Raw genomic sequence first — 8083 nt, 5'->3', positions numbered from 1 at the left:
ACAATGAAAATGGAAGTGAAGTAATTTCTTTCCCCAAAGTGTTCCAATTTCATTAGATATTTATCCAGAATTATAATTACTGGGTTATAGGGCATTTTTAACCCAAGAATTGCTATTTATTTTTATTTATTTAGGCACTTAACCACTGTGTTACATCCCTATTTTTTAACAAGACAGGATATCACTGAGTCACTTAAGCCATTGCCAAGTTTCTGAGGCTGGTCTTGCATTTAAGTCCCCCCTGTTTCATCCTCCTAAGCCACTGAGAGTACAGACATTCACAATAATAACCTGCTTCAAAAAATTATTATTAGTGGATTATATGGCATTTTTATTTTGAGCTCTTAAGAACCATGATAGAGGCTGGGAATGTGGATCAAGCGGTAGAGTGCTTGCCTGGCATGCCTGCGGCACAGAGTTTTATCCTCAGCACCATGTATTAATAAAGATGTTGTGTCTGCCGAAAACTAAAATGAATAAATAAATATTAAAATTCTCTCTCTCTCTCTCTCTCTCTCTCTCTCTCTCTCTCTCTCTCCCTTTTAAAAAAAGAACTATGAATTTTTTTCAAAAGTATCTTTATTAACTTTATATTGTAACCAACATTTTTATCTATACATATACACCTATACTCTGGATCTCTAGTATCTTTCAGATATTTGTTTAGTTTGGTGTGGTTTGGTGCTAGGAATTGAACTCCTGGGGGTGCTTACCACTGAGTTATGTCCCCAGTCCTTTTTTTTAGACAGGTGATATATCACTAATATTTCAATAAGTTGCTTATAGCATGGCTATGTGGTTAAGGCTGTCTTTCAAATCACAATCATCCTGACTTGCCTCTCCAGCCGCTAGTATATTTGCCACCACACCTAGCTCTTTCAGATTATTATAATAACCTTCTCAACAACACTGCCCAGGCTACAGAAAATATCCTTGACTGATGCATTTTATCCCTGTGGAAAGTTTATATGAAGTAGCCAATGTAAGACTATTCTGTAAAGATTTGTTGGAATAAACTGGAATCATTGTTTTAACCTCCTTTCTGAAATGCTGTTTGGTATCATAGTTCATAAAAGTGCTGGGAAAAGAATGTAAATTCATTTGTTTGAAATCTACAGAGATTTACATAAGCTCAATCACCTTTTGGTTCTAGAGTTTGGAAGGGGAAAAAAACAAGAGAGATAAATGAATAACAGTAGATGGGGTTGAGATAGAAGATGGGAGGAGAGGGGAGGTAAGGGGGATAGTAGAGGATAGGCAGGGCAGCAGAATACAATAGACACTAGTATGGAAGTATGTAAAAAAGTGGATGTGGGATGGATGTGAATCTGCAATATTTATACGGGGAAAAAATGGGAGTTCATAATCTGCTTGAATCAAATGTATGAAATATGATATGTCTGAGAGAACGAGGAGGAAGGAGAGAAAATGGCATCCACAGATTACAGTACCTACAGCCAAGTTGCAGCCTAGCAGGGCTACAGTGCTTACACTGCCCAGCCAACTCAAGGATATGCACAAACCTCCCAGGCATATGGGCAACAAAGCTATGGAACTTATGGACAGCCTACTGATGTCAGCTATACCCAGGCTCAGACCACTGCCACCTATGGGCAGACTGCATATGCAACTTCTTATGGAAAGCCTCCCACTGGTTATACTACCCCAACTGCCCCCCAGGCATACAGCCAGCCTGTCCAGGGGTATGGCACTGGTGCTTATGACACCACCTGTGGTGAGCCGTTTCTGCGGACTGTGGTCGCCATTACAAGATGGCGCTGGCTCCGCTGTGGTCTGTAACAAACAACTCCTTATTTGGGAGAGTTGGCGCATGGTTTTTTAACACCCTATGAGAAAGCTCCACGTGGCAGCTTCGCATTGGGGCTTGAGATGCTTTATTAAGGCTGGGAGAGGCATCCGAGAGAGAGAAGAAGAAATATCAAGGACCTGAATAAACGGCTGAAAGAAGATTCCTGTTGTTGCGTCTTCCTTGAGGGCAAGGGGGTCGCGACAAGTGGTGCCGAGACCCGGGAACCAGAACTTTCAGTCGTCAGGGGTGGTGCACCGGATAGTCCCAGGTAAGTGGGACCCGCGACCAAAGCGGGGATAGTCCCAGTAAGTGGGATCCGCGACCAAAGCGGGGTCAGCTCCTCTACAAAGAAAGAGAGAGCCTCATATTTTATTGCAGCTGCAATGTGTACTTTCACTTTTGTTTTCTGTGTTTCTTTTGTCGTCTGTGTCTTTTGTTTTCTGTGTTTCTTTTGTTGTTGTGTCATGGGTGCCGCATCTTCAAGTCCGCTTCTCCTGGCCCTAGATGGCCTGTTACGTTCCAAGGGCCTGGAAGTGAAGCATCGTACTTTACAGAGATTTTTACAGAAGATAGATATTGCTGCACCGTGGTTTGCATTTTCGGGCAGCCTTACCATACTTAGTTGGGATAAATTAGGCAAAGATCTTGACTTTGCTTCTGAGCAGGGCATATTAGAGGGCGGGGTGATACCCCTTTGGAGAATAGTCCGTAGTTGCCTCACAGAGGACAGATGTCATGACGCACTTACTAAAGGACAGGAAGTTCTAGAACAATTACATGAGGAGAAATCAGAGACGGCAGGAAGTGAGGTATCTCGGGAGGATGGAAGTGTGCGGAGTGTGAAACAGGGGAAGAGGCGATTGTATCCAGATCTCAGTGCGCTGCGCACACCTCCATGTGAAAGTGGGTCAGAGGAAGAGGAGAATGAGGAGGAGGAGCTTGGGAGGCTGTCTCGCCAGCTAGGGAGTTTAGCTGTAGGAGAAGGGAGCAAAGATAAGCAGGGGCTCAAGAAATGTGATCCTCCGGATCCACCGCCGTATGGTGGGGGTGTTTCGGGGAGAGCTTTCCATGCTCAAACATGGAAGGCTGTTCACGCTGAGATGGGTCTTGCTTATCCAGTTTTTCAGGACGATAATAGGGGAAGATTCCATGAGCCTTTAGATTTTAAAATTGTGAAGACCCTGGCGGAGTCTGTGCGCACTTATGGGGTGGATGCCGCCTTCACACTAACTCAGGTGGAGAGTCTGTCTAGATACTGTATGACTCCCTCTGATTGGGCTAGCCTTGTTCGGGCTTGTGTTTCCCCAGGTAAATATTTGGACTGGAGAACATTTGTGTTAGAGGGCGCAATAGAACAGGCCGCCCAAAACCATGAGGCGGGACATCCTCATTGGGATAAGGACATGCTTTTGGGGCAAGGTAGATTTGCTAATCAACAGACAGGATTCCCTCTTGAGGTATATGATCAAATTAATAACATTTGCATTCGGGCATGGAAGTCACTTCCAAACAGAGGAGAGGTATCTGGTAATTTGACCAAGATTATACAAGGCCCTACAGAACCCTTTTCAGATTTTGTAGCAAGGATGGTGGACGCCGCTGGAAAGATTTTTGGGGATCCTGATAGAGCCATGCCCCTTGTTAAGCAATTGGTCTTTGAGCAATGCACCAAGGAATGTAAAGCAGCAATCGCTCCTTATAAGAACAAAGGCATAGAAGCATGGATGAAGGTGTGTAGAGAGATTGGAGGACCTTTAACTAATGCAGGTCTTGCAGCTGCTGTCCTTCGGATTGCAAAAGGGGGCGGTCCTGCCGCCGGAACGTGCTTCCATTGTGGTCAACCCGGTCATGTCAGACGTGAATGTCCCAAAAAAGACAATTTTACTGGACCTCCTCACGGTGGCCCTTCCAATGGCTTTCGTCTACCGGGGTTGTGTCCAAGATGCAAAAAGGGGAAGCATTGGGCAAAAGAGTGTAGATCAGTGAGGGACATTCATGGACAACCTATTTCAGCTGGGCCAAAAAACGGCCGACGGGGCCCTCGACCCCAGGGCCCACAAATATATGGGGCAGTGGAGAATGTTACACCCGAACCCGAGACATGGCCATCTCTACGCCATCCCATGAAACGCGGAGAGCCACTACAGGTGCCGCGGGATTGGACCTCTGTTCCACCTCCAGACTCGTATTAACACCTAAGATGGGAGTCCAATTGGTGGAAACTGAGTTCAAAGGGCCTTTACCACCTGGCACTATAGGTTTGCTAATTGGACGTGCATCCTCTATTTTACAAGGTCTTCGTGTTTTCCCCGGAGTCATAAGTCCTGATACTGTAGGGATAGTAAAGGTTATGGTGGAAGCTCCAGGGGGCATTGTGTCCATCTCCCCAGGAGATCGGATTGCTCAATTACTAATTTTGCCTAGTTTGCATAATCACTTCCCTGCTGACTCTTAGGGGTGATCCAGATCTTACTTCCCCTCGTAGCCTCACTAAAGAGGCTAGAGCGGCCCTTATGACAGTAGAAGAAGCTATACAACATGCTACTTTATGCAGGCTCCAGAGTGATAAACCTTTCCAATTATGTGTGCTTGCCACTATGCGGCAGCCTACTGTTGAGCGTGCTCATCGCACCTTAAAGGAAACTTTACAAAAACAAAAGGGGGGAATAGGAGCTGAACATACTCCTAAAGAACGCCTGTCCTTAGCTCTCTTTACCATTAATTTTTTGAATTTGGATATTCACGGTCGCTCTGCGGCCGATAGACATGTGTCCCCTCAGCCCTCTGTGATTGGCTATGTTAAGTGGAAAGATGTTCTTACGGGCCAATGGAACGGCCCCGACCCCGTGCTGACATGGGCACGAGGATCTGTATGTGTTTTTTCCCAGGATCGCACGGAACCATTGTGGGTCCCTGAACGCCTGACAAGAAGAGTCTTGACGCCAGCTACTCAGCAACAAGAAATACCACAGCAATCCCGTGATGAGGATCTTCATTCTGCTGAGCGCTCTGGCTCTGGTGCTGGTGCCGATGACATGGATGACACCAATGCAGTGGTGGGCAGCGGCACGGGCTTAGCCAATGCCGATGCCGGTTCATGATTTAATGATTCCAGGAATGCCTCCCGTATCATTGGCGAATATTTGGCCAGAAATTGGTCCAGATAAAGCTATGATCATACAAGCTCTTGCAGCTTTAGAAAATGGCATCTCACCTCAAGTCTGGCTTGCGCAGATTAAACAGTAAATCTTTGACATGGTCGTTGCACCCCAAGTTTTATGAACATTGCACTGGGATCGACATGTCTTTCTTTGTTATTCTCTTAGTATTGGAAAGCCCTTGCACTCTGCCGGCTTTACTGCCATTGCACGCAGATGGGTTTCCACACTAGTGCTTTTCTATCGCCTTAAGACCCGTGCCTTTCTTTTAGGGTGTTGCCAACTTGTTTGTCGTCGTATTTCTATACAGCCACAGTTCAGCCTCAGCCATCCCCCTTCGTCCACCATCATCACGATACAGGATGCGAGGCAAGGCACTGCACTTGAGTGATCCTTGAAGTGGACCTCAAGGAGAGCATGTCCTATTGCATGCGGGTTAGACGCGTCCACGCCCCGTCCCACGAAAAAAGGCGTCGGCTGATATGGCCTCAGATCTGGGGAAGGGCCCTCCTTGGGGCTGAGCCATACTATGCAGCCACTTCTGCACAGTGGGATAGGACCTCTACTCTCGCCTGTATTGTTTTTGGAAAACAAAAGGGGGAACTGTGGTGAGCCGTTTCTGCGGACTGTGGTCGCCATTACAAGATGGCGCTGGCTCCGCTGTGGTCTGTAACAAACAACTCCTTATTTGGGAGAGTTGGCGCATGGTTTTTTAACACCCTATGAGAAAGCTCCACGTGGCAGCTTCGCATTGGGGCTTGAGATGCTTTATTAAGGCTGGGAGAGGCATCCGAGAGAGAGAAGAAGAAATATCAAGGACCTGAATAAACGGCTGAAAGAAGATTCCTGTTGTTGCGTCTTTCTTGCGGGCAAGGGGGTCGCGACAACCACCACCACTACCGTCACCACCACCCAGGCCTCCTATGCAGCCCAGTCTGCATATGGGACTCAGCCTGCTTACCCTGGCTATGGGCAACAGCCAGCAGCCACTGCACCTGCAAGACCGCAGGATGGTAACAAGCCCGCTGACTAGTCAACCTCAGTCTAGCACAGGGGGTTATAACCAGCCTATCCTAGGATACGAACAGAGTAACTACAGTTATCCCCAGGTTCCTGGGAGCTACCCCATGCAGCCAGTTACCGCGCCTCCATCCTATCCTCCTACCAGCTCTTCCTCTACACAGCTGACTAGTTATGATCAGAGCAGTTACTCTCAGCAGAACACCTATGGGCAACTGAGCAGCCATGGACCGCAGAGTAGCTATGGTCAACAAAGCAGCTATGGGCAGCAGCCTCCCACTAGTTACGCCCCCCCAGACTGGATCCTACAGCCATGCTCCAAGTCAATATAACCCACAGAGCAGCAGCTACGGGCAGCAGAGTTCATTCCAACAGGACAACCCCAGTAGCATGGGTGTTTATGGGCAGGAGTCTGGAGGATTTTCCGGACCAGGAGAGAACCGGAGCATGAGTAGCCCTGATAACCGGGGCAGGGGAAGAGGGGGATTTGATCGTGGAGGCATGAGCAGAGGTGGGCGGGGAGGAGGACGTGGTGGAATGGGCAGCGCTGGAGAGCGAGGTGGCTTCAATAAGCCTGGAGGACCCATGGATGAAGGACCAGATCTTGATCTAGGCCCTCCAGTAGATCCTGATGAAGACTCTGACAACAGTGCAGTTTATGTGCAAGGATTAAATGACAATGTGACTCTTGATGATCTGGCAGATTTCTTTAAGCAGTGTGGGGTTGTTAAGATGAATAAGAGAACTGGGCAACCCATGATCCACATCTACCTGGACAAGGAAACAGGAAAGCCCAAAGGCTGCTGTGGAGTGGTTTGATGGAAAAGATTTTCAAGGAAGCAAACTAAAAGTCACTCTTGCTTGAAAGAAACCTCCCATGAACAGCATGCGGTGTGGCAAGCCACCTCATGAGGGCAGAGGGATGCCCCCACCACTCCATGGAGGTCCAGGTGACCCAGGAGGTCCTGGGGGACCCATGGGTCGCATGGGAGGCTGTGGAGGAGACAGAGGAGGTTTTCCCCCAAGAGGACCACGGGGTTCCAGAGGGAATCCCTCTGGAGGAGGAAACGTCCAGCACCGAGCTGGGACTGGCAATGTCCCAATCCGGGTTGTGGAAACCAGAACTTCGCCTGGAGAACAGAATGCAACCAGTGTAAGGCCCCGAAGCCTGAGGGCTTTCTCCCACCACCCTTCCCACCCCTGGGTGGTGGCCTTGGAAGAGGTGGCCCTGTTGTCATGTGGGGAGGAAGAGGTGGCCTCATGGACTGCGGCAGTCCTGGAGGAATGTTCAGAGGTGGCAGTGGTGGAGACAGGGGTGGCTTCCGTGGTGGCCGTGGCATGGACCGAGGTGACTTTGGTGGAGGAAGACGAGGTGGTCCAAGGGGTCCCCCTGGACCTTTAATGGAGCAGATGGGAGGAAGAAGAGGTGGGACTTGGAGGACCTGGAAAAATGGATAAAGGCGAGCACCGTCAGGAACACAGAGATCGGCCCTACTAGACACAGACCCCACAGAGCTGCATTGACTACCAGATTTAATTTTTAAACCAGAAAATGTTTTAAATTTATAATTCCATATTTATAATGTTGGCCACAACATTATGATTATTCCTTGTCTGTACTTTAGTATTTTTCACCATTTGTGAAGAAATATTAAAACAAGGTAAAAGGTAGTGTGCTGAGTTTTATTTCCTTCTTTTAAAAATGGTTGTTTACCTAAGATTTAACAATGGGTACCCCTGTGAGCATGCTCAGTATCAATGTGGAGAACCAAGAGGGCCTCTAACTGTAACAATGTTCATGGTTGTGATGTTTGTTTTTTTATTTTTTAATAAAATTCCAAATGTTTATTAAAAAAAAAGAAATATGTCAAGAGCTTTGTAATGTTTTGAACAACTAATAATTAAAAAAAGAATAAAAAAAGATATCTGAAATATCAAGGGAGTTTAGGAGTTAGAAATTTTTTTCTTTCAGTATCTAGGTAGTAAAATAGGACAAAAGAGAAAATGTGAAGCATAAATATATTAAGCAATATGCAAAACAGTCACCAAAATATTTATTACAGAAAAATCATATCTGCAGAAATGGTTAAAAGAA

At 47.0% G+C, this 8083-nt stretch overlaps 1 pseudogene across 1 annotated transcript; it reads left to right on the top strand.

Moving 5' to 3' along the window:
• Window positions 1-1428: 1428 nt before the first annotated feature.
• On the top strand, window positions 1429-7812 carry LOC308640446 (RNA-binding protein EWS-like; annotated as a pseudogene). Its single transcript has 3 exons — window positions 1429-1732; window positions 5862-6879; window positions 7209-7812. The product of its transcript is annotated as an RNA-binding protein EWS-like (transcript).
• Window positions 7813-8083: the final 271 nt, after the last annotated feature.

Source organism: Spermophilus citellus (genome assembly GCF_964194105.1).
Source record: "Spermophilus citellus genome assembly, contig: SCAFFOLD_58, whole genome shotgun sequence".
Classification (NCBI taxonomy): domain Eukaryota; kingdom Metazoa; phylum Chordata; class Mammalia; order Rodentia; family Sciuridae; genus Spermophilus; species Spermophilus citellus.
Note: the sequence above shows the minus strand (reverse complement) of the source record. Positions and strands in the feature narration are given on the sequence as shown.